We start from the raw sequence: 25,299 nt of genomic DNA, 5'->3' as shown, positions 1-25,299 counted from the left end.
CTGACTGTACTCAGCTCCTCCAGCAGGGTCTCTGGGTCTGTGGATGGAGCTCGGCCTCAGGGTTTGGGGGCCGGTAAGATCCCACTTCCACAGAGCCCCTCAGGGGGATGGGGAAGGAAAGCAGCATGTGGGCTCCAGCCTCCGTACCCGCAATGGGTACCTCAACCTTACAAACCGCAAGTGGGGTGAGAAGGGAGCATGCTGGGGGCCCTATCTGGGCCCTCTTTTCTTCCATCCGATAGAGTCAGCAGCTACTGCTGACTAAACAGTGGAGCTATGCGTGGATGTCTGACCTCCTTCGCACAAAGCAGAAAACTGGTGAGCCAGTGATCCCACTGGGGGTGTATAGCCAGAAGGGGAGGGGCCTTACACTTTTTAGTGTAATGCTTTGTGTGGCCTCCGGAGGCAGTGCTATACACCCAATCGTCTGGGTCTCCCAATGGAGCGCCGAAGAAATCTCTTTCTCTGAGTCTTCATTGGGGGACACAGGACCATGGGTTATGCTGCTGTCACTAGGAGGCTGACACTATGTAAACAGAAAAAGTTAGCTCCTCCCCAGCAGTATAACCCCTGAGCCGGAGGCGTGCTCAATCAGTTTAGTGCACAAGCAGTAGGAGGAGAACCAAACAATCCTGGATAAAACAAGGTAAAAACTATGACCAATAGTCGTGTGAACAGTGGCCTGGGGATATGGCCACTGGGGTAACAGACAGGTAATATATAACAAATAACACAAGCAGGGTGGGTGCTGTGTCCCCCAATGAAGACTCAGAGAAAGAGATTTTACGGTGAGTACACAAAAATCCTTCTTTCTCTATCGTTTCATTGGGGGACACAGGACCATGGGACGTCCAAAAGCAGTCCCTGGGTGGGAAGAAAAACCATCACCGGAGATAGGAAGGCAACCACTTCCCCCTGTCGGGCTTGCGTCAGACCTACAAGCACCTACGTTGTTACAGGTGTGCCACTGCCACCCGCAAACCTTACTCCAAGACTGGCCGCTGCCGAAGCTCGGGTGTGACCCTGGTAGAACTAGTAAAGGTATGCCGACTAGATTGGGTGGCGGCCCAGGGGACCTGGTCGGTCGACGTCTGGAGTCCAATCGTCCAAAGGGTACCCCTTGCTCGGTAGACCGCGGCGGAAGTCCGCCCTTCATGCGATAGTCTTCACATATGGAGGAATGGAACCATGTGAAAATTCTGGCCCCTGGCGCCGGCATGCGCCTCTTGGGAACGGGTGGAGGGATGGACTGACTGTCTGTGTAACCGAAAAAAAAAAAAAGGTGTCCTGCAGACATGAAAGACTGAGGGCTCGTACCAGTTCTGGAACGAACTAGGCCCCTTTCCGGCTGAGAGAGGAGACTAGAACCGAAAACCGAAAACTAAACACCACTTCTGGAAGGAAACAGCGAGCAGCCTTGGACAGAAACGAAGGGTTCTGGCCGGAGCCCCCCCTTGTCCTGCTGGAGGAGCCGGAAAAAGGGGGGGAAAAACGACAAGAGGGCTGTCCGCCCTGATGCCGTCTGTAACAATGAGATGGCCACGAGGAGCCCACCTATCAAAAACAGGTGGAAGCCGGGAAAAAGGGGTACCTTGAAGCGAACCCCTCACTGGATTAAGGACCCACGTTTCTAGTGAACGATGATACAGCCTAGCCAGATGGATGCTTCTCTGAGCGAAGGCCCTGATTGGAGGACGTGAAATGAAAGGACTCCCAAAACCCGAAACGAAACGGGCCGACACCTGGCCGAAACAGGGACGCGCGAGAGGGCCGCAATCGGATCTGACTGGAAGAATGCTAGCAAGAAGGAGGGAAGATGTGGTCCTCACACCACCGGGGGAGCTCTTTCCGAGTGGAAATAAACCCTGGAGGAAACTGGATTCCCGGCCCTCAACATTGTCTGTAAACCTCTTGACAACAGACCTGACCGAGGCCGCCCCCGGGATCCACTGGTGAGGCCGTCGAACTTGGGACTTCTGAGTCCTGGAAGAAGAGAGGGGCCCCGACACGGAAGAACTTTGCGGTCGGGAAGGAGCCACGGGGCCTCCGCGAGGAGTTGGGTAAGTTATGCGAACTATGCTCGCCTGGGGCACTCCAGAGGCATCGTTGCCTTGGTCCATCCTGAGAACCCTCGAGACTATGGGAAGCCGCGGGAAGATGCAGGAGAGCCTGAACAGGCTACACGACCGGTCGAGGGCGTCGTCACCTAGTCCAGAGCAGGTGGCACACTCGAAACACCCTTGGCTTGAAAGCTGGATCGGACGATCAATAGGTCCACGACTGGAGGTCTTCCTTCGCCAGGGATCTGGCTGGTGACTTCCCTGTTGAGGAGCCCTTTTCCTAAGGGAGGTCTTTCCTACCGAGACAATCGGCCGTCCAAACAACCATGCTAGGGATGTACTGCCGAGATTAGCGAGTGAAGGGACCCGTCCCAGAGCAAGATCTTCTTGGCCTCTTCCCTTGCCATGACACTCTCTACGTCTTCCTGGTGGATGATGTGCACGTCACCGCTGTGGCATGGTCCGACTGGAACCTGACTGGGCAACCCCGACCCAGAGAAGAAATTGTAACCGGGCTAACAGGATGGCTCTGGTTTCCGGAATGTTGAAGGGGAGACAACGCTCTAGGGGTGTCCCTCGGGACCTTGCCGAGGAATGGTGGGGTAGCATACCCTAGCACGGGAGACTGGTGACGGTTGATAATATCCTCCAGAGGAGGAAAGGGAAGCTTCCCAAGGGACGGTTGCGAAGACTGGAACCTTCCGGTCTCCGTTCTTTAGTGTGGTCCGCTGGAGAGTCAGGGATGAAATCTGGTAAGTGCACCGTCGCTATCACCGCCACAGACTGCCGAGGACTCGCATAGCAAAAAACCGATGGAAAAAATGGGAGCGGGTGGCAAAGGGTACGCGGGACTCTGTGACAGGAAGGAACCTACTTCTGCGTGAGGAGTAGCTACCCTTGAACGGGCTCGAAAACCGTGCCTAAGGGATGATGGACCGGGCCGGGGTCTGGGAGGACTCCTTCCGGTATCTCAGCTACCCTAGTAGCGAAAAAGTGAAGAGGACGGTCTAAACCTCAAAGCGAGGATCCTTGAAGGGAGAACTCTGGGCCTCCCAGTCGTACCTGGGCGTAGAGAGCCTAGCAGCTCTGTAGAGTAGGATGCGCAGGGACAGTGATCCCTGCAAGCGCTCTTAGAAAAACTGTAACGGTCCACTGCCACGCAAGGCGGAGGGGCTGTTGGAGGGATAGAGGCTCCCTGACGGATGCGGCGTGAACGGGCTGGGACCTAGCGTGAGGGGACGATCCTGATGCATCTGGGCCGATGCAGGGAAAGGGATGTACCCTTCCTTACGTAATCTAGGGGAGAGATGTACTCTACCCTGACGTAGCCTAGGGGGGCCCCTGGACTCGCCCATCTCCAGAGGGGCGTTCCCTAAGTCGGAAGGGAAGTCAGCGACTTCCTAGATGTCGAATCTGCGTTCCTGATCCCGAGTCAGAGGTCTCGACGGGTCGACACACTGATGGTAGAGGCTCAGGCCGAGCAGCAGGCAGACCCCAGGCTTGTGAAGAGAGGGTACTCACTGAAGATGATAACCAGTCCTGGGACGGCATAGGTGGAACGTGGTCCGCTGCGTATGGTGTCCGCTGAGTCCCTGAGGGGCGTCACGTTAGGGACGAGAAGCCCGGAGGAACACAGGCGGGTCGACTACAGCGTAGCGTGCCCCTTCCTTTCGGAGCCCCTTTCGAGAAGGGGTAATGACAAATAAAAGGACTTACCACTGGTAAAAATCGTGTCCAGGGATTATCCGTGATAATGCAGTCACACGGCGAACTGGAGTCCACTGAAAACCGCAGGGGCCTGCCACCTTCGTCTCTGCAAGGTGTACTGCCCCCTCTCTCCAGAGCCCTTTGGGGGAATGATACTGACAATAACACGACTTACCGCTGGTAAACGCCGTGACTGGTAAATGTCTGTGACCAATCAGCGACTCCAGTGTAGCATGCCCATTCTCTCCGAAACCCCTTTGGAGAAGGGAATAATGACAATGACATGGCTTACCGCTGGTAAACGTCGTGTCTGGTAGTTGTCTGTGATCACGCGGTAACTCGGCGAACTCTGGATGTCCCCTGAGCACATCAAGGGTCCGCTCCAAATGTCTTAAAGGAGACCTGCGTGCATGGAGAGAAGAGGGCTGTCCGTAGCCTTACGGCTTGACTCACCATTTCTAGCCGGCTATTCGTCCTGCGCCAAAACATCCAGGTCCTGCTCGGAGTCCAGCGGAGGTGGAAAGCCTGGGCCATCACCCGAGAGGTCGGAAGACTGCCGGAGGAAGGACAGTCTGGACCTGGGGGATAAGTGGAAACTGGGGGGCCACGAAAGACGAGACCTGGTGGGTCCGCTTCTAGCCTAGGAAAAGGTCCCTGGTACGGGACTCGTCTCCCCGAGGGGATTGCGCCGTTCTGTGGATGGTATGACCGAGCGTCGGCGGGGGACGCAGCGCATGCGCACGAACCCGAGGGACGTCAGCGAGGGAATATATGGCCTGAGACAGGGCGCTAACCAGCCGGCAGGGGCGAGATACAGGGGCGTGCGGTGCCAGGGGCTGCGGTAGCTGTCAACACTAATCTGACATTATGTGTGGGAAATTACAATTAAGGGAACCGCAAACTTGAGCTACCGGCCCAAAATAACTAAAAACTCATCTCTGAGAGCTCTATATACTAACCATATTGGGATGTGTGTCTCTGATGCAAAGCCCGAAAAAGTACCTGAAGGGGTTAATATATAATGTAAAAAACTCAACCCCTGATAAAACCCCACTGTATTTAATAATCATGGAAGACTTGGGTCTATTCTTCCCTGATATACGGGCTGCTGCAGCGTCAGCAAACCGCATACCGGAAGTCTGCCATAATCCCCCTTTTTTTTTTTTTAAAATGAACGCTGAGGAGGCTGGAGGCGGGCTCAGGAGAGCGGGAAAAAACATCCACCGCCCCCACTGTGATGCCTGGGGGGCGGAGACTGAGCGGCCGGCGGCCAATAGCGATGCGGCGGGGGGCGGGCCTGGGACGCCGGAGACAGGGCCGAAGCCGGGGCCTAAATTTGAAGCAGCCGGCGCAGGGGAAGGTAGAGACCGGCGGTCCTACCTGCGGGAGCGGCGGCGCGGCAGCGATGTCCGGGTACCGGCCGAGCACTGCATGTGTGCTGAAGGACTCCAGCGCCGGATGGGGACGTGGCCGGGGCGCCCGGTGAGTAGGCCCGGACCGGGGCCTAAATTTTTCATCCGCCCGGGAGAAGGTAGGAGAGGGTGTCCTACCTGATCGGCGGCGTCGCATCTGCCAGTGAGGAGCTCTGCACCTGTGTCCGTGTGCTCCGCACACCGGAGGAATGGCTGCGGGCAGCAGGAGAAGAATGAGGCAGGCAGGGAGGTGGACGCTGGTGGGGGGAGGGAGCCCCTCTGTAGTGTAGCAGCGCTGCGGGCCCCATCATACAATCCAGACGCGTTGCGAGGTCCAGTCCCTGCTGTATGCTCCTTGCACCCTTTGGGGTGATACCGCAGGGTGAATAGGGGGTGCCCAGGAAGGTTCAGCCCCGCGTGCCAACCCGGGAGTGGTACCGTGGAATTGGACGGGGGAGAGGGCCCGACGACTCAAGCCTCTGCGACCCAGGGGAGTGGTACCCACACGGGCTGCGAGAGCTGAGGTAGAGAAACGATACCTGCAGAAAAAGAGAATTACCACAGATGAGAGCGACGAGCGTCGCCGAGAAAAAAATGAAAAAATATACGCAAAAAATCAAGTGGCTGAAGGGGGCCCAGTCGGCCCACATCAGCCTCCTACGACACTAAGCAAAAAACTGATTGAGCACGCCTCCGGCTCAGGGGTTATACTGCTGGGGAGGAGCTAACTTTTTCTGTTTACTTAGTGTCAGCCTCCTAGTGACAGCAGCATAACCCATGGTCCTGTGTCCCCCAATGAAACGATAGAGAAAGTGGAATTCCACAATTTATTTTTTTTTAGTTTGTTCCCTATACAGTAAAAATTATATATGTATATATGTATATAATATGATTCTCCAGGTAATCCCGCCATACCAAACACGCATCGTTTGCTTTTTATTTTTTTGGGTGAAAAGAAGGGAATTTTGTTTACTTACCGTAAATTCCTTTTCTTCTAGCTCCTATTGGGAGACCCAGACAATTGGGTGTATAGCTTCTGCCTCCGGAGGCCACACAAAGTATTACACTTTAAAAAGTGTAACCCCTCCCCTCTGCCTATACACCCTCCCGTGCATCACGGGCTCCTCAGTTTTGGTGCAAAAGCAGGAAGGAGAAAACTTTTAAATTGGTCTAGGGTAAATTCAATCCGAAGGATGTTCGGAGAACTGCAAACCATGAACCAAAAGAACAATTCAACATGAAAAACATGTGTACACAAAAAAACAACCAGCCCGAAGGGTACAGGGGCGGGTGCTGGGTCTCCCAATAGGAGCTAGAAGAAAAGGAATTTACGGTAAGTAAACAAAATTCCCTTCTTCTTTGTCGCTCCATTGGGAGACCCAGACAATTGGGACGTCCAAAAGCAGTCCCTGGGTGGGTAAAAAAATACCTCAATAACAGAGAGCCGAAAACGGCCCCCTCTTACAGGTGGGCAACCGCCGCCTGAAGGACTCGCCTACCTAGACTGGCGTCTGCCGAAGCATAGGTATGCACTTGGTAGTGTTTCGTGAAAGTGTGCAGACTAGACCACGTAGCTGCCTGACACACCTGCTGAGCCGTCGCCCGGTGCCGCAATGCCCAGGACGCACCCACGGCTCTGGTAGAATGGGCTTTCAGCCCTGAAGGAAGCGGAAGCCCAGAAGAACGGTAGGCTTCGAGAATCGGTTCCTTGATCCACCGAGCCAAGGTTGACTTGGAAGCCTGCGAGCCCTTACGCTGGCCAGCGACAAGGACAAAGAGCGCATCTGAACGACGCAGGGGCGCCGTGCGAGACACGTAGAGCCGGAGTGCTCTCACAAGATCCAAAGAGTGCAAATCCTTTTCACACTGGTGAATTGGATTAGGGCAAAATGAAGGCAAGGAGATATCCTGATTGAGATGAAAAGGAGATACCACCTTAGGGAGAAATTCCGGGACCGGTCGCAGAACCACCTTATCCTGGTGAAACACCAGGAAGGGGGCTTTGCATGACAGCGCTGCTAGCTCAGACACTCTCCGAAGTGATGTGACTGCCACTAGGAAGGCCACCTTCTGCGAAAGACGTGATAGAGAGACATCCCGCAGCGGCTCGAAAGGTGGTTTCTGAAGAGCCGTTAGCACCCTGTTAAGATCCCAGGGTTCCAGCGGACGCTTGTAAGGTGGGACTATGTGGCAAACTCCCTGCAAGAACGTGCGGACCTGCGGAAGCCTGGCTAGGCGCTTTTGAAAAAACACGGAGAGCGCTGATACTTGGCCCTTGAGAGAGCCAAGTGACAAACCCTTGCCCATTCCGGATTGAAGGAATTAAAGAAAAGTGGGTAAGGCAAACGGCCATGGAGTAAAACCGTTATTAGCGCACCAGGATAGGAAGATTTGCCAAGACCTATAATAGATCTTGGCGGACGTAGGCTTCCTGGCCTGTCTCATGGTGGCAATGACATCCTGAGATAACCCTGAAGACGCTAGGAGCCAGGACTCAATGGCCACACAGTCAGGTTGAGGGCCACAGAATTCAGATGGAAAAACGGGCCTTGTGACAGCAAGTCTGGGCGGTCTGGAAGCGCCCACGGTTGACCCACCGTGAGATGCCACAGATCCGGGTACCACGACCGCCTCGGCCAGTCTGGAGCGACGAGAATGGCGAGACGGCAGTCGGACCTGATCTTGCGTAACACTCTGGGCAGCATCGCCAGAGGAGGAAACACATAAGGCAGTCGAAACTGCGACCAATTCAGAAGTAACGCGTCCGCCGCCAGAGCTTTGTGATCCTGAGACCGTGCCATGAATGCCGGGACTTTGTTGTTGTGCCGTGACGCCATGAGATCGACGTCTGGCGTTCCCCAGCGGCGACAGATCTCTCGAAACACGTCTGGGTGCAGAGACCATTGCCCCGCGTCCATGCCCTGACGACTGAGAAAATCTGCTTCCCAGTTCTCTACGCCCGGGATGTGAACTGCGGAGATGGTGGAAGCTGTGGCTTCCACCCACTGCAGAATCCGTCGGACTTCCTGGAAGGCTTGACGACTGCGAGTGCCGCCTTGGTGGTTGATGTATGCGACGGCAGTGGCGTTGTCCGACTGGATACGGATCTGCCTGCCCTCCAGCCACCGATGAAAAGCCAATAGGGCTAGATACACTGCCCTTATTCCCAGAATATTGATCTGAAGGGATGACTCTATCGGAGTCCGGGTTTCCTGAGCCCTGTGGTGGAGAAAAACCGCTCCCCACCCTGACAGGCTCGCGTCCGTGGTGACTACAGCCCAGGTTGGGGGCAGGAAGGATTTTCCCTGCGACAGAGAGTTGGGAAGCAGCCACCACTGAAGTGACGTCTTGGTTGCAAGGGAAGAAGGGAATTTTGTTACTTACCGTAAATTCCTTTTCTTCTAGCTCCTATTGGGAGACCCAGACGATTGGGTGTATAGTAATGCCTCCGGAGGCCACACAAAGCATTACACTAAAAAGTGTAAGGCCCCTCCCCTTCTGGCTATACACCCCCAGTGGGATCACTGGCTCACCAGTTTTAGTGCAAAAGCAAGAAGGAGGAAAGCCAATAACTGGTTTAAACAAATTCACTCCGAAGTAACATCGGAGAACTGAAAACCATTCAACATGAACAACATGTGCACCCGAAAAACAAAACAACCAAAAATCCCGAAGGACAACAGGGCGGGTGCTGGGTCTCCCAATAGGAGCTAGAAGAAAAGGAATTTACGGTAAGTAACAAAATTCCCTTCTTCTTCGGCGCTCCATTGGGAGACCCAGACGATTGGGACGTCCAAAAGCTGTCCCTGGGTGGGTAAAGAAATACCTCATGTTAGAGCTGCAAAGACAGCCCTCCCCTACGGAGAGGCAACTGCCGCCTGCAGGACTCTTCTACCTAGGCTGGCGTCCGCCGAAGCATAGGTATGCACCTGATAATGTTTGGTGAAAGTGTGCAGACTCGACCAGGTAGCTGCCTGGCACACCTGTTGAGCCGTAGCCTGGTGTCGTAATGCCCAGGACGCACCCACGGCTCTGGTAGAATGGGCCTTCAGCCCTGATGGAACCGGAAGCCCAGCAGAACGGTAGGCTTCAAGAATTGGTTCTTTGATCCATCGAGCCAGGGTGGCTTTGGAAGCCTGCGACCCTTTGCGCTTACCAGCGACAAGGACAAAGAGTGCATCCGAGCGGCGCAGGGGCGCCGTGCGGGAAATGTAGATTCTGAGTGCTCTCACCAGATCCAACAAATGTAATTCCTTTTCATACCGATGAACTGCATGCGGATAAAAGGAAGGCAAGGAGATGAAGGGAATTTTGTTACTTACCGTAAATACCTTTTCTTCTAGCTCCTATTGGGAGACCCAGACGATTGGGTGTATAGCTACTGCCTCCGGAGGCCACACAAAGCATTACACTAAAAAGTGTAAGGCCCCTCCCCTTCTGGCTATACACCCCCAGTGGGATCACTGGCTCACCAGTTTTAGTGCAAAAGCAAGAAGGAGGAAAGCCAATAACTGGTTAAACAAATTCACTCCGAGTAACATCGGAGAACTGAAAAACCGTTCAACATGAACAACATGTGTACCCGAAAAAACCCAAAAATCCCGAAGGACAACAGGGCGGGTGCTGGGTCTCCCAATAGGAGCTAGAAGAAAAGGAATTTACGGTAAGTAACAAAATTCCCTTCTTCTTCGTCGCTCCATTGGGAGACCCAGACGATTGGGACGTCCAAAAGCTGTCCCTGGGTGGGTAAATTAATACCTCAAGTTAGAGCTGCAAAACAGCTCTCCCCTACGGGGAGGCAACTGCCGCCTGCAGGACTCCTCTACCTAGGCTGGCGTCTGCCGAAGCATAGGTATGCACCTGATAATGTTTGGTGAAAGTGTGCAGAGTCGACCAGGTAGCCGCCTGGCACACCTGTTGAGCCGTAGCCTGGTGTCGTAATGCCCAGGACGCACCCACGGCTCTGGTAGAATGGGCCTTCAGCCCTGATGGAACCGGAAGCCCAGCAGAACGGGAGGCTTCAAGAATTGGTTCTTTGATCCATCGAGCCAGGGTGGCTTTGGAAGCCTGCGACCCTTTGCGCTTACCAGCGACAAGGACAAAGAGTGCATCGGAACGGCGCAGGGGCGCCGTGCGGGAAATGTAGATTCTGAGTGCTCGCACCAGATCTAACAAATGTAAATTCTTCTCATACCGATGAACTGCATGAGGACAAAAGGAAGGCAAGGAGATATCCTGATTAAGATGAAAAGAGGATACCACCTTCGGGAGAAACTCCTGAATGGGTCGCAGCACTACCTTGTCCTGGTGGAAGACCAGGAAAGGAGCCTTGGATGACAGCGCTGCTAGCTCAGACACTCTCCGAAGAGATGTGATCGCTACCAGTAAAGCCACTTTCTGTGATAGTCTAGAAAGTGAGACCTCCCTCAGAGGCTCGAAGGGCGGCTTCTGGAGGGCAACTAGTACCCTGTTCAGATCCCATGGATCTAACGGCCGCTTGTACGGGGGTACAATATGACAAACCCCCTGCAGGAACGTGCGCACCTTAGGAAGCCGTGCTAGACGCTTTTGAAAAAAGACGGATAGCGCCGAGACTTGCCCTTTAAGGGAGCCGAGCGACAAACCTTTTTCTAACCCAGATTGCAGGAAAGAAAGAAAGGTAGGCAATGCCAAAGGCCAGGGAGACACTCCCTGAGCAGAGCACCAGGATAAGAATATCTTCCACGTTCTGTGGTAGATCTTAGCGGACGTGGGCTTCCTAGCCTGTCTCATGGTGGCAACGACCCCTTGGGATAATCCTGAAGACCCTAGGATCCAGGACTCAATGGCCACACAGTCAGGTTCAGGGCCGCAGAATTCCGATGGAAAAACGGCCCTTGGGACAGCAAGTCCGGTCGGTCTGGTAGTGCCGACGGTTGGCCGACCGTGAGATGCCACAGATCCGGATACCACGCCCTCCTTGGCCAGTCTGGGGCGACGAGTATGACGCGGCTGTAGTCGGATCTGATCTTGCGTAGCACTCTGGGCAAGAGTGCGAGAGGTGGAAACACATAAGGGAGCCGGAACTGCGACCAATCTTGCACTAAGGCGTCTGCCGCCAGAGTTCTGTGATCGCGAGACCGTGCTATGAAGGTTGGGACCTTGTTGTTGTGCCTGGACGCCATTAGGACGACGTCCGGCCTTCCCCAGCGGCTACAGATTTCCTGAAAACACGTCCGGGTGAAGGGACCATTCCCCTGCGTCCATGCCCTGGCGGCTGAGGAAGTCTGCTTCCCAGTTTTCTACGCCGGGGATGTGAACTGCGGATACGGTGGAGGCCGTGGCTTCCACCCACGTCAGAATCCGCCGGACTTCCTGGAAGGCTTGCCGACTGCGTGTCCCCCCTTGGTGGTTGATGTATGTCACCGCTGTGGAGTTGTCCGACTGAATTCGGATCTGCTTTCCTTCCAGCCACTGCTGGAAGGCTAGTAGGGCAAGATACACTGCTCTGATTTCCAGAACATGGATCTGAAGGGTGGACTCCTGCTGAGTCCACGTACCCTGAGCCCTGTGGTGGAGAAAAACTGCTCCCCACCCTGACAGACTCGCGTCTGTCGTGACTACCGCCCAAGACGGTGGTAGGAAGGATCTTCCCTGTGATAATGAGGTGGGAAGAAGCCACCATTGCAGAGAGTCCTTCCGAAAAGGATACTTTCCTGTTCAGGGATGTTGACTTCCCGTCCCATTGGCGGAGAATGTCCCAATTAGAGGACGCAGATGAAACTGCGCAAACGGAACCGCCTCCATTGCCGCCACCATCTTCCCGAGGAAGTGCATGAGGCGTCTTAAGGAGTGCGACTGACTTTGAAGGAGAGCCTGCACCCCAGTCTGTAGTGACCGCTGCTTGTCCAGCGGAAGCTTCACTAGCGCTGACAGGGTATGAAAACTCCATGCCAAGCTACGTTAGTGATTGGGTCGGTGACAGGTTTGACTTTGAAAAGTCGATTATCCACCCGAACGTCTGGAGAGTCTCCAGTGCAACATTCAGGCTGAGTTGGCATGCCTCTTGAGAGAGTGCCTTGACAAGTAGATCGTCCAAGTAAGGGATCACAGAGTGTCCCTGTGAGTGCAAGACTGCTACCACTGCCGTCATGACCTTGGCGAACACCCGTGGGGCTGTCGCCAGCCCGAATGGCAGAGCTACGAACTGAAGATGGTCGTTTCCTATCACGCAATGTAGAAAAACATTGGTGCTCTGTAGCAATCGGCACGTGGAGATAAGCATCTTTGATGTCTATTGATGCTAGGAAATTTCCTTGAGACATTGAGGCAATGACGGAGCGGAGGGTATCATCCGGAACCGCCTGGCCTCCACGTGCTTGTTGAGCAGTTTTAGGTCCAGAACGGAACGGAAAGAGCCATCCTTGTTTGGCACCACAACCAGATTGGAGGAAAACCGTGTCTTGTTCCTGAAGAGGAACCGGGATAATCACTCCTTATGCCTGCAGAAGAGCATCGGCTCGGTGGGGAGGTGGGGACGTTCTGAAGAATCGAGTCGGAGGACGAGAACAGAACTCTGTCCTGTGCACGTGGGCACACTGTCCCTCACCCACCGGTCTGTGACCTGTGGCAGCTAAATGTCGCCAAAGGCGAGCGAGTCTGCCATCAACCGCGGATGCGGAAAGATGAGAGAGCTGAGAGTCATGAGGAGACCGCCTTGGTAGCGGTTCCTCCGGCTGCCTTCCTTGGGCGTGATTGAGCCCGGCCGGCAGCTGAGCCCCTCTGAGGCTTTTCAGCCCTTTTGGACGAGGACAATTGGGACCTGCCCGAGCCTGGGAAGGACCGAAACCTCGACTGTCCTTCCAGGACAGCATTAATAGAGTAAGTCGCAATGCAGACATTGCGAGGTTACCGACGCCCCTGCGGCACAGATGTACCTGTGCTCAAGACCAGCTGCGCAAGAACAGCTGAAAAGCTTAGGGTGCCCATACGGCTGTGAATGCCGGAGCAACCGACACGCCGATAGCCTCATAGACAGATTTCAACCAGAGTCCATCTGTCTGTCAATGGCATCTGTAAGTGAAGTCCCATCTCCACTGCAACTATGGCTCTAGCCGCAAGCCTGGAGATTGGAGAATCCACCCTTGGACCCTGGGTCCAACGCCTGACCACGTCAGGGGGAAAGTGATAACGTGTATCCGTAATACGTTTGGAGAAAACGCTTATCTGGGAAGCGTGGTGTTCCTGGACTGCTTCTCTGAAGTCAGCGTGGCCAGAACAATACTCAATATACGTTTGAGCTACTGAAATGGGACTTCTCCTGCTGTGAAGCTGACTCCTCCGCTGGGGGAGCTGAGGGAGAAAGATCCAACATTCCATTGATGGACGCTATAGGATCATGCCTTATGGCGTCACCATCCGGTGTATCCGGAGTGAGAGCGGTGTCAGGATCAAAGTCCTGATGAGCTACGTGTGCCTCATCATACAGAGAGCCTCCTGGGACCCCCCCCGGAGCACCGATTTTATTCCAAGTGAGGGTGGCCAGGGAGCAATGATCCAGATTGCCCATGGCCTGTCCGGACTGCAAGTCTCTATCCCCTTGCAACTCCGTCCCTGTCCTTGGACAGGGTTGAGAGGTGGTTCTTTTGGCCACGTCAAGTAGAGACCCCGGCTGACCAAGTGCTACAGGGGAGCATTGCACCCAATGGGGAGCAGTGCCGTGGAACAGTATCACATGCAGCAAAAACAGCATCGAAAGCCTGTGTTGCTTATATGCTGCTGCCGACTTATAGAGCCAAGAATGGCGACCGTACAGTGCAATGTATATCATACCAGCATAAAGTACAAATGAACACTGCAGCACATGCAATACAAGCAGCATAGAAAGCCTGCTTTTCTGCTGCTGTAGACTAGCCATCTAGGGGAATATAGCCCAGAATAGCGACCATACAGTGCAATGTATAGCATACAGGCATAAGTACAAATGAACACTGCAACACCTGCAATACAAGCAGCATAGAAAAAAACCTGTGCCTCAGCACCCTTGCTTTTCTGCTGCTGTAGTCTAGCCATTCTATGGCGAATATAGCCAAGACTAGCGACCGTACAGTGCAGTGTATAGCATACAAGCATAAATACACATGAACACTTCAGTACGTGCAATACAAGCAGCATAGAAAGCCTGTGCCTTAGCACCCATGCTTTCCTGCTGCTGATGTGTCGCCATCTAAGAGGGCATATAGCCCAAAATAGCGACCTATGCAGTGTACTTAAAATACAAATAGACAAACAGCGGTATTTAGTGTCAGCACCCCAGGTGCCGCTTACCGCCCGCCTATAAGCGGGTGTGTGGTCGCCCTAGTCCTGTTGTTTGCCCAGAGTCCGTTCTCTCAGCTCGGGCTGCAGGAATGGCTGCCGGCGTCCTTCTCCAGCTCGTATGAGTAGGGGCGGGCCGTGGGCGTGCCCCAAGTCAGAGCGGGAAACCGGCGTCCCACAGTGTCTAGTGAGAGGGCTGGAGCATGTAAATAAGGCTCCAGCCCTCGGCGCTGCTGATTGTACAGCGTCTCTCCCCTACCCTGATTGACAGGGTGGGGGCGGGAACGAAGCTGAGCTAGGCCGCAAAAGCCGGGGACTGGATTTATAAGCGCCGCCGCCGTAAAAGCGCGGTCGGCGCTAAGTCCCCGGCGCACTACAAGTCCCAGCCGCGCCGCCGCTCCCGGAGCGTCCGGCGCGGTAGTTCCCAATAAATAAAGTCACTCAGCTAGGCTGCAGTGACTGTAACCCTTTACTGTCCCCGGCGCACTAGCACACCCAGCAAGTCTGGAGTGTGCTGTGCCTGTGTGTACGGGGACACAGAGTACCTGAATGGTGCAGGGCCATGTCCCTGAACGGCACTCCCGCTCCACATCCAGCAGGTTCAATGGGTCTGTGGATGGAGCCCGGCCTCAGGGCTTTGGGGCCGGTAAGATCCCACTTCCTCAGAGCCTCTCAGGGGGATGGGGAAGGAAAGCAGCATGTGGGCTCCAGCCGCCGTACCAGCAATAGGTACCTCAACCTTGCAAACCACCAGTGGGGTGAGAAGGGAGCATGCTGGGGGCCCTATATGGGCCCTCTTTTCTTCCATCCGATATAGTCAGCAGCTACTGCTGACTAAACAGTGGAGCTATGCGTGGATGTCTGACCTCCTTCGCACAAAGCCGAAAACTGGTGAGCCAGTGATCCCACTGGGGGTGTATAGCCAGAAGGGGAGGGGCCTTACACTTTTTAGTGTAATGCTTTGTGTGGCCTCCGGAGGCAGTAGCTATACACCCAATCGTCTGGGTCTCCCAATGGAGCGACGAAGAAATCCTGATTAAGATGAAAAGAGGATACCACCTTAGGGAGAAACTCCTGAATGGGGCGCAGCACTACCTTGTCCTGGTGGAACACCAGGAAAGGAGCTTCGGATGACAGCGCTGCTAGTTCAGACACTCTCCGAAGAGACGTGACCGCTACCAGAAAGGCCACTTTCTGTGAGAGTCGAGAAAGTGACACATCCCTCAGAGGCTCGAAGGGCGGCTTCTGGAGAGCAACAAGGACCTTGTTTAGATCCCACGGATCTAACGGCCGCCTGTACGGAGGTACGATATGACAAACCCCCTGCAGGAACGTGCGCACCTGAGAAAGTCGTGCTAGACGCTTCTGAAAAAACACGGATAGTGCCGAGACTTGCCCCTTAAGGGAGCCGAGCGACAAGCCCTTTTCCAACCCAGATTGCAGGAAGGAAAGAACGACAGGTAACGCGAATGGCCAGGGGGATACTCCTTGTGCAGAGCACCAGGATAAGAAAATCTTCCACGTTCTGTGGTAGATCTTAGCAGAAGTAGACTTCCTAGCCTGTCTCATGGTGGCCACGACCCCTTGGGGTAATCCTGAAGACGCTAGGATCCAGGACTCAATGGCCACACAGTCAGGTTCAGGGCCGCAGAATTCCGATGGAAAAACGGCCCTTGGGACAGTAAGTCTGGACGGTCTGGCAGTGCCCACGGTTGGCCGACCGTGAGATGCCACAGATCCGGATACCACGACCTCCTCGGCCAGTCTGGGGCGACGAGTATGACGCGGCCGCAATCGGATCTGATCTTGCGTAACACTCTGGGCAAGAGTGCCAGAGGTGGAAACACATAAGGGAGCCGGAACTGCGACCAATCCTGCACTAAGGCGTCTGCCGCCAGAGCTCTTTGATCGCGAGACCGCGCTATGAAGGTCGGGACCTTGTTGTTGTGCCGAGACGCCATTAGGTCGACGTCCGGCACCCCCCAGCGGCGGCAGATTTCCTGAAACACGTCCGGGTGAAGGGACCATTCCCCTGCGTCCATGCCCTGGCGACTGAGGAAGTCTGCTTCCCAGTTTTCTACGCCCGGGATGTGAACTGCTGATATGGTGGATGCTCTTTCCTCCACCCACATCAGAATCCGCCTGACTTCCTGGAAGGCTTGCCGACTGCGTGTCCCTCCTTGGTGGTTGATGTATGCCACCGCTGTGGAGTTGTCCGACTGAATTCGGATCTGCTTTCCTTCCAGCCACTGCTGGAAGGCTAATAGGGCAAGATACACTGCCCTGATTTCCAGAACATTGATCTGAAGGGTGGACTCCTGCTGAGTCCACGTCCCTTGAGCCCTGTGGTGGAGAAAAACTGCTCCCCACCCTGACAGACTCGCGTCTGTCGTGACCACTGCCCAGGATGGGGGCAGGAATGATCTTCCCTGTGATAATGAGGTGGGAAGAAGCCACCATTGCAGAGAGTCCTTGGCCGTCTGAGAAAGGGAGACTTTCCTGTCTAGGGAAGTTGTCTTCCCGTCCCATTGGCGGAGAATGTCCCATTGAAGTGGGCGCAGATGAAACTGCGCAAACGGGACTGCCTCCATTGCTGCCACCATCTTCCGTAGGAAGTGCATGAGGCGCCTTAAGGGGTGCGACTGACCCTGAAGGAGAGACTGCACCCCTGTCTGTAGTGACCGCTGCTTGTTCAGCGGAAGCTTCACTATCGCTGAGAGAGTATGAAACTCCATGCCAAGATACGTTAGTGATCGAGTCGGTGCCAGGTTTGACTTCGAAAAGTTGATGATCCACCCGAAAGTCTGGAGAGTTTCCAGCGCAACATTCAGGCTGTGTTGGCATGCCTCTTGAGAGGGTGCTTTGACAAGTAGATCGTCTAAATAAGGGATCACGGAATGTCCCTGAGAATGCAAGACTGCTACCACTGCCGCCATGACCTTGGTGAAAACCCGTGGGGCTGTCGCCAGACCAAATGGCAGAGCTACGAACTGGAGATGGTCGTCTCCGATCACGAAACGTAGAAAACGTTGGTGCTCTGTAGCAATCGGCACGTGGAGATAAGCATCTTTGATGTCTATTGATGCAAGGAAATCTCCTTGAGACATTGAGGCAATGACGGAGCGGAGGGATTCCATCCGGAACCGCCTGGCGTTCACATGCTTGTTGAGCAGCTTTAGGTCCAGAACAGGACGAAACGAGCCGTCCTTTTTTGGAACCACAAAGAGATTGGAGTAAAAACCTTGCCCTTGTTCCTGCTGAGGAACAGGGATCACCACTCCTTCTGCTTTTAGTGAGCACACCGCCTGCAGAAGGGCATCTGCTCGGTCGGGATGTGGGGAGGTTCTGAAGAACCGAGGCGGAGGACGAGAACTGAACTCTATCCTGTACCCGTGAGACAAAATGTCTGTTACCCACCGGTCCTTGACCTGTGGCAGCCAAATGTCGCAAAAGCGGGAGAGCCTGCCACCGACCGAGGATGCGGAGGGATGAGGCCGAAAGTCATGAGGCAGCCGCCTTGGAAGCGGTTCCTCCGGTTGCTTTCTTGGGGCGTGAGTGAGCCCGCCAGGAATCTGAGCTCCTTTGCTCCTTCTGAGTCCCTTTGGACGAGGAGAATTGGGTCTTGCCGGAGCCTCGAAAGGACCGAAACCTCGACTGCCACTTCCTCTGTTGAGGTTTGCTTGATCTGGGCTGGGGTAAGGAGGAGTATTTACCCTTGGATTGTTTAATGATTTCAGCCAATTGTTCACCAAACAGTCTATCTACAGATAGTGGCAAGCTGGTTAAACATTTTTTGGAAGCAGAATCCGCTTTCCATTCCTTTAACCACAAGGCTCTGCGCAAAACCACAGAGTTGGCAGACGCCATTGAGGTACGGCTTGTAGAGTCCAGGACAGCATTAATAGCGTAAGTCGCAAACGCAGACATTTGCGAGGTTAGGGACGCTACTCGCGGCACTGCTGGACGTACGATAGAGTCCACCTGTGCCAGACCAGCTGAAATAGCTTGGAGTGCCCACACGGCCGCGAATGCTGGAGCAAACGACGCGCCGATAGCTTCATAGACAGATTTTAACCAAAGGTCCATCTGTCTGTCATTGGCATCTTTAAGTGAAGCCCCATCCTCCACTGCAACTATGGATCTAGCCGCAAGCCTGGAGATTGGGGGGTCCACCTTTGGACACTGGGTCCAGCGTTTGACCACGTCAGGGGGAAAGGGATAACGTGTATCCTTAAGACGTTTGGAGAAACGCTTGTCTGGGTAAGCATGGTGTTTCTGGACTGATTCTCTGAAGTCAGCGTGGTCCAGAAAAGTACTCAGTTTACGCTTGGGATACCTGAAATGGAACTTCTCCTGCTGTGCAGCTGCCTCCTCTGCAGAAGGGGCAGGGGGAGAAATTTCCAATAGACTATTGATGGCCGCTATAAGGTCATTTACCATGGCGTCACCATCAGGAGTATCCAGATTGAGAGCGGTTTCAGGATTGGACTCCTGATCACCCTCCTCTGTCTCATCATGTAGAGACTCTTCTCGCTGAGACCCTGATCCGCGTGATGACGTGGAGGGTCTCTCCCAGCGAGCACGCTTAGGCTGCCTGGGACTGTCATCTGAATCAGAGCCGTCAGGCTGAGATGCCTGGGACCCCCTTGAATCACGGATTAACTCCAACTGAGGGGGACCGGGGAACGTTGCCGCAGCAGTGTCCATGGTCTGAGTAACTGGCCTGGCCTGCAAGGTCTCTAGTATCTTTGTCATAGTGACAGACATCTTGTCAGCAAAAACTGCAAACTCTGTCCCCGTCACCGGGACAGGGTTCACTGGCGACTCTGCCTGGGCCACTACCACCATAGACTCCGGCTGACGAAGTGGCACAGGGACCGAACATTGCACACAATGGGGGTCATTGTAACCTGCCGGTAGATCAGCCCCACAAGCGGCACAAGTAGCGTATTGCTGTGCAGCTGCAGCCTGTGTCTTGGCACCCTTGCGTTTTGCGGATGACATGTTGTCGTCTCCTCAGAGCAAGATAGGATATACAGCCAAGAAGCGACCTTACAGTGCAATATATATATACATATATATATGGTATAGAGAAAAAAATGTACACCAATATAACACTGTGGCACTAGTGGGGCCAGCACTAAAAGTGCTGCTTACCGCCCGCTTAACGCGGGTGTGTGGTCGCCAGAAATCCCTTGTCTGGGTCTCCCAGAGCCTGTGTCCGTTCTCCAGCCAGACTGCATGTAGGAATGGCTGCCGGCGTCCTATGGAGAGGGGCGGGCCCTGGGCGTGTGCAGACAAAAAGCGGGAAACCAGCGTCCCCCTGTGCTCAGTGAGAGGGCTGGAGCATGTAAATAAGACTCCAGCCCTCGGCGCTGATTAATCGTACAGCGTCTCTCCCTTGCCCTGATTGACAGGGTGGGGGCGGGAACGAAGCGGAGCTAGGCCGCAGAAGCCGGGGACTAAATTTATAAGCGACGCCGTCGTAAAAGCACGGTCGGCGCTAAGTCCCCGGCGCACTACAAGTCGCAGCTGCGCCGCCGCTCCAGGGGCGGTCGGCGCGGCAGTCCCCAACACATAAAGTCACTCAGAAAAACTGTAGTGACTGTACCCCCAGCGCGCAGCGCTACTGTCCCCGGCGCACTAGCACACCCAGCAAGTCTGGAATGTGCGCGGCCTGTTTGGGACACAGAGTACCTGAATGTCGCAGGGCCTTGTCCCTGAACGGTACCCAGCTCCGTATCCAGCAGGTTCTATGGGTCTGTGGAAGGAGCCCGGCCTCAGGGCTTGGGGGCCGGTAAGATCCCACTTCCTCAGAGCCCCTCAGGGGGATGGGGAAGGAAAACAGCATGTGGGCAACAGCCTCCGTACCCACAGTGGGTACCTCAACCTTAACAAACACCGCCGACATAAAGTGGGGTGAGAAGGGAGCATGCTGGGGGCCCTAGAATGGGCCCTCTTTTCTTCCATCCGACATAGTCAGCAGCTGCTGCTGACTAAACAGTGGAGCTATGCGTGGATGTCTGACCTCCTTCGCACAAAGCAGAAAACTGGTGAGCCAGTGATCCCACTGGGGGTGTATAGCCAGAAGGGGAGGGGCCTTACACTTTTTAGTGTAATGCTTTGTGTGGCCTCCGGAGGCAGTACTATACACCCAATCGTCTGGGTCTCCCAATGGAGCGCCGAAGAAAGAGACGTTCCTGTCGAGGGAAGCCGAACTCCTGTCCCATTTGCAGAGAATGTCCCATTGGAGTGGCCGAAGATGGAATTGCGCGAACGGGACTGCCTCTATAGCTGCCACCATCTTCCCCAGGAAGTGCATGAGGCGCCTTAAGGGGTGTGACTGACTCCGAAGAAGGGATTGCACCCCTGCCTGCAGAGAAAGCTGTTTGTCTCTCGGAAGCTTGACTAACGCTTGCTGGGTATGAAACTCCATCCCAAGGTACGTCAGTGATTGGGTCGGTGTCAACTTGGATTTCGGGAAGTTGATGATCCACCCGAACCGCTGGAGAGTCGCCAGAGCGACAGATAGGCTTTGTTGACACGCCACCCGAGACGGGGCCCTGACTAGGAGATCGTCCAAGTAGGGAATAACCGAGTGGCCCTGAGAATGCAGGACTGCCACAACGGATGCCATGACTTTGGTGAAAACCCGTGGTGCTGTCGCCAAGCCGAAAGGCAATGCCACGAACTGGAGGTGTTCGTCCCCGATGGCGAAACGCAGGAAACGTTGATGCTCGGGTGCGATCGGTACATGGAGATAAGCATCCTTGATGTCGATCGATGCTAGGAAGTCTCCTTGTGACATTGAGGCGATGACCGAGCGGAGAGATTCCATCCGGAACCGTCTGGTTCTCACATGTCTGTTGAGCAGCTTGAGGTCCAGAACAGGACGGAATGACCCGTCCTTTTTTGGCACCACGAACAAGTTGAAGTAAAAACCGCGACCACGTTCCTGAAGGGGAACGGGGATAACAACTCCTTCCATCTTTAGAGCGGCTACTGCCTGAAAAAGTGCGTCGGCCTGAGCGGGGGGTGGAGAGGTTCTGAAGAAGCGAGCCGCAGGACGAGAGCTGAACTCTATCCTGTAACCATGAGACAGAATGTCTCTCACCCATCGGTCTTGAACATGTGGCCACCAGGCGTCTCCAAAGCGGGAGAGCCTGCCACCGACCGAGGATGCGGTCAGGGGAGGCCGAGAGTCATGAGGAAGCCGTCTTGGAGGCAGTGACTCCTGCGGCCTTTTGTGGGCGAGACTTGGATCGCCACGCATAGGAGTTCCTCTGGCCTTTCTCCGGCCTGTTGGACGAAGAGGATTGGGACTTGGCGGAGGGACGAAAGGACCGAAATCTCGATTGAACCTTTCTCTGTTGAGGTCTCTTAGGTTTGGCCTGGGGTAAGGAGGAATCCTTTCCTTTGGATTCCTTAATAATCTCATCCAATCGTTCGCCAAACAAACGGTCGCCAGAAAACGGCAAACCGGTTAAGAACCTCTTGGAAGCCGAATCTGCCTTCCATTCGCGCAGCCACATGGCCCTGCGGACTGCCACAGAGTTGTGGATGCTACAGCTGTACGGCTAGCAGAGTCCAGGACGGCGTTCATGGCGTAGGATGAAAAGGCTGACGCCTGAGAGGTCAAAGACGCAACTTGCGGAGCAGAATTACGTGTGACAGCATTAATCTCAGTCAGACAAGCCGAGATAGCTTGGAGTGCCCACACGGCTGCAAAGGCCGGGGCAAAAGACGCGCCCATGGCCTCATAGATGGACTTCACCAGGAGTTCAATCTGTCTGTCAGTGGCATCTTTTAGCGATGAGCCATCTGCAACCGACACCACGGATCTAGCTGCCAATCTTGAGACTGGAGGATCCACCTTGGGACAGTGAGCCCAACCCTTAACGACTTCAGATGGGAAGGGGTAACGCGTGTCAGTGAGGCGCTTAGTAAAGCGCTTGTCCGGGACCGCTCTGGGCTTCTGGACAGCGTCCCTGAAGTTAGAGTGATCAAAAAACGTATTGCGTGTACGTTTGGGGAACCGAAACTGGTGTTTCTCCTGCTGAGACGCCGACTCCTCTACAGGAGGAGGCGGGGGAGAGAGATCTAACACCTGGTTGATGGATGAGATAAGATCATTTACTAACGTGTCCCCCTCAGGTGTATCAAGGTTAAGGGCGACGTCAGGGTCAGAGCCCTGAGCTGCGACATCCGCCTCGTCCTCCAGAGAGTCCTCAAGCTGGGATCCCGAGCAGCGAGAGGAAGTCGGGGAAGAGTCCCAGCGAGACCGCTTAGCCGGTCGGGGGCTGCGGTCGGGGCAGGGGTCCTCCGCCTGAGACCGAGGGGCCAACCTATGAGCACGCTGTGGCACGGACCGAGAGGGGCCTGGAGGCGACGAGCCAACAGGGGCCGGGCCCTGTGAAGGGTCCGGTCTGGACTGCAAAGCCTCTAGCAGCTTAGAAGACCATTTGTCCATAGACTGTGCAATGGATTGAGAAAGTGACTAAGAGAGTTTCTCAGCAAAAGAGGCGCTCTGTCCCTGCAGCCTGGTCAGGGGGAGCAGGGGGGTCTACATGAGTCGAGGGGCCCACCAGTGTCCGAGGCTCCGGCTGAGCAAGCGAAACAGGGGTCGAGCATTGCTCACAGTGAGGGTAGGTGGAACCCGCAGGTAACATAGCCCCACAAGAGGTACAGGCCGCAAAAAAACCCTGTGCCTTAGCAGCTTTGCTCCTTGTGGACGACATGATGTTGTCTCCTAGGAGAGTGATCACTGAGGGTATATGGGAAAGGGGTATACAGCCCACCGAACAGATAGATATAGATATATACGTATCTAATCCGGCACCCTAGGGGGACCAGCACCGGGTGACCGGTGTGGCTTACCGACCGCTAACGAGCGGAGTGTGTCCTCCTGATTCCCTGCCTTGGATCCCCCGGAGCTGCAGAGCTGTTCACTGAGAATCCTCCACCGGCAGAATGCCAAAAAATGGCTGCCGGAGCTCTCAGGGGAGGAGTGGAGCCGTGGGTGGCGCCAGCAAAAGTGCGGGAATCTGGGGTCCCCACAGTGATCAGTGAGGGGGGAGGAAACATGCAGGATGCTCCAGCCCTCACATCCGACGTCAGGTCGGTAATCCCGCCCTTACCCCTGACAGGCAGGCCCGGGGGCGGGATTTTTGCGACTAGGCCGCGATGAAGCCGGGGACTAAATTTGAGACCGCGCCCGACAAGCAGGCACGGTTGGCGCGGAAGTCCCCCGGCCTCCTGAATTCAGCAGCCGCCGCGGCTTCCGGGAAGAAGGTGCGCTCCCTGCACAGTCCCCTGTGGGGACACAGAGTACCTTTGAGTTGCAGGGCCCGGTCCCTGAGGTTGAAGAGGCTCCGGTCCGGCAGGTTCCCACAGGGGCTGCGGATGGAGCACGGTCCCAGTAAATGGATGACCGCTTAGGATCCCACTTCTCCCAGAGCCGCTTAAGGGATGGTGAAGGAGACGGCATGTGGCTCCAGCCTCTGTACCCGCAATGGGTACTTCAACCTTAACAACACCGCCGACGTAGTGGGGTGAGAAGGGAAACATGCCGGGGGCCCCGTGGGGGCCCTCTTTTCTTCCAACCGACATAACTAAGTTGAGAATGCATGAGTGGATGTGTGCCTCCTTCCACACAAAGCATAAAACTGAGGAGCCCGTGATCCACGGGAGGGTGTATAGGCAGAGGGGAGGGGTTACACTTTTTAAAGTGTAATACTTTGTGTGGCCTCCGGAGGCAGAAGCTATACACCCAATTGTCTGGGTCTCCCAATGGAGCGACAAAGAAAATATTTCTCACATTTGTAAAAATAAATAAAAAAATAATATTGCTAATGTCTCCATTTTCTCAAACTTTTAACATTTTTAGTTTTCAGTCAATGGAACTTTGAGTTTGTTTTTTTTTTCACTCTGAGCTAACGTGTTTCTTGATACCATTTTGGGGCATATACGAGGTTTTGATCGCTTCTTATCCCACTTTTTTTGCAGTGTTGCTGGACTGAAAAACCATTATTCTGGCGTTTCAATTTTCCCTTATATCATTGGCCATTCAGATTAATGAGTTTAGATTTTGATAGAGCGGACTTTTACAGACGCAGCTGTACCAAATATGTATGTTTTTTATTTCTTTATTTTTAATGGGAGGAAAAGGGGGGCGATTTGAACTCTTATTTTATGTTTTTTCACTTTTTACTAAAACTTAGGAGATATGAACCTGTGATCATCCGACTGATTGTACTGTATACAGCAATAGTACTGTAATGCAGTCTATAGTGAAAATCTCATTCTCCTGTGGATATCAGCTACATCCTGGCTTTCACAGGTGAACCGTTTCGACCATCACGGAAGTATTCAGGGGGCCCCAAGCTGTCAGGCAACACACAATTACGTCAAGGGCACACTGATGGGCACACAGAATGATGTTCCCTAATGCCAGCGATGTCAATGCCACTTCAGAGATTAACAACAGCATTTAACAGCTGCAGGCACAGCTGGTAATCCAGTGACAACCTGCTACAATGCACAATGGGCACTCCAGGGCAGAAGCCACTCAATCTAATGACTCTCCACTGTTAACAGAAGTAGTAATGGAATGAGACATCACACATAGAACACAGGGTGTTCCTGATGGGACAAGTCTTCAAAGAATACTGAACCGCTCCAATACCTAAGCATTTTTCGCCTCTTTTCTGCTTTACCCCTGGCTAGGAAAACAGCTTTCATGGAAGACCGCTTCATAAGAAATAATGCTGCACAGTACTGAAGAAAAGGCCTACAGAGGCCAGGGTCAGCCTGCCTGTTTTTAGAGG

The 25,299-nt window shown here is 54.3% G+C and overlaps 1 protein-coding gene across 1 annotated transcript in view; it reads right to left on the bottom strand.

Annotated features, from left to right (window-relative positions):
* DHX8 (DEAH-box helicase 8) overlaps positions 1-25,299 on the bottom strand; it is a 133,036-nt gene that overhangs the window by 71,406 nt on the left and 36,331 nt on the right.

The sequence above is a fragment of the Anomaloglossus baeobatrachus genome, chromosome 5, assembly GCF_048569485.1.
Source record: "Anomaloglossus baeobatrachus isolate aAnoBae1 chromosome 5, aAnoBae1.hap1, whole genome shotgun sequence".
NCBI classification, from domain to species: Eukaryota; Metazoa; Chordata; class Amphibia; order Anura; family Aromobatidae; genus Anomaloglossus; species Anomaloglossus baeobatrachus.
The sequence above is the reverse complement of the archived record's forward strand: the minus strand, read 5'-3'. Positions and strand labels throughout refer to the sequence as shown.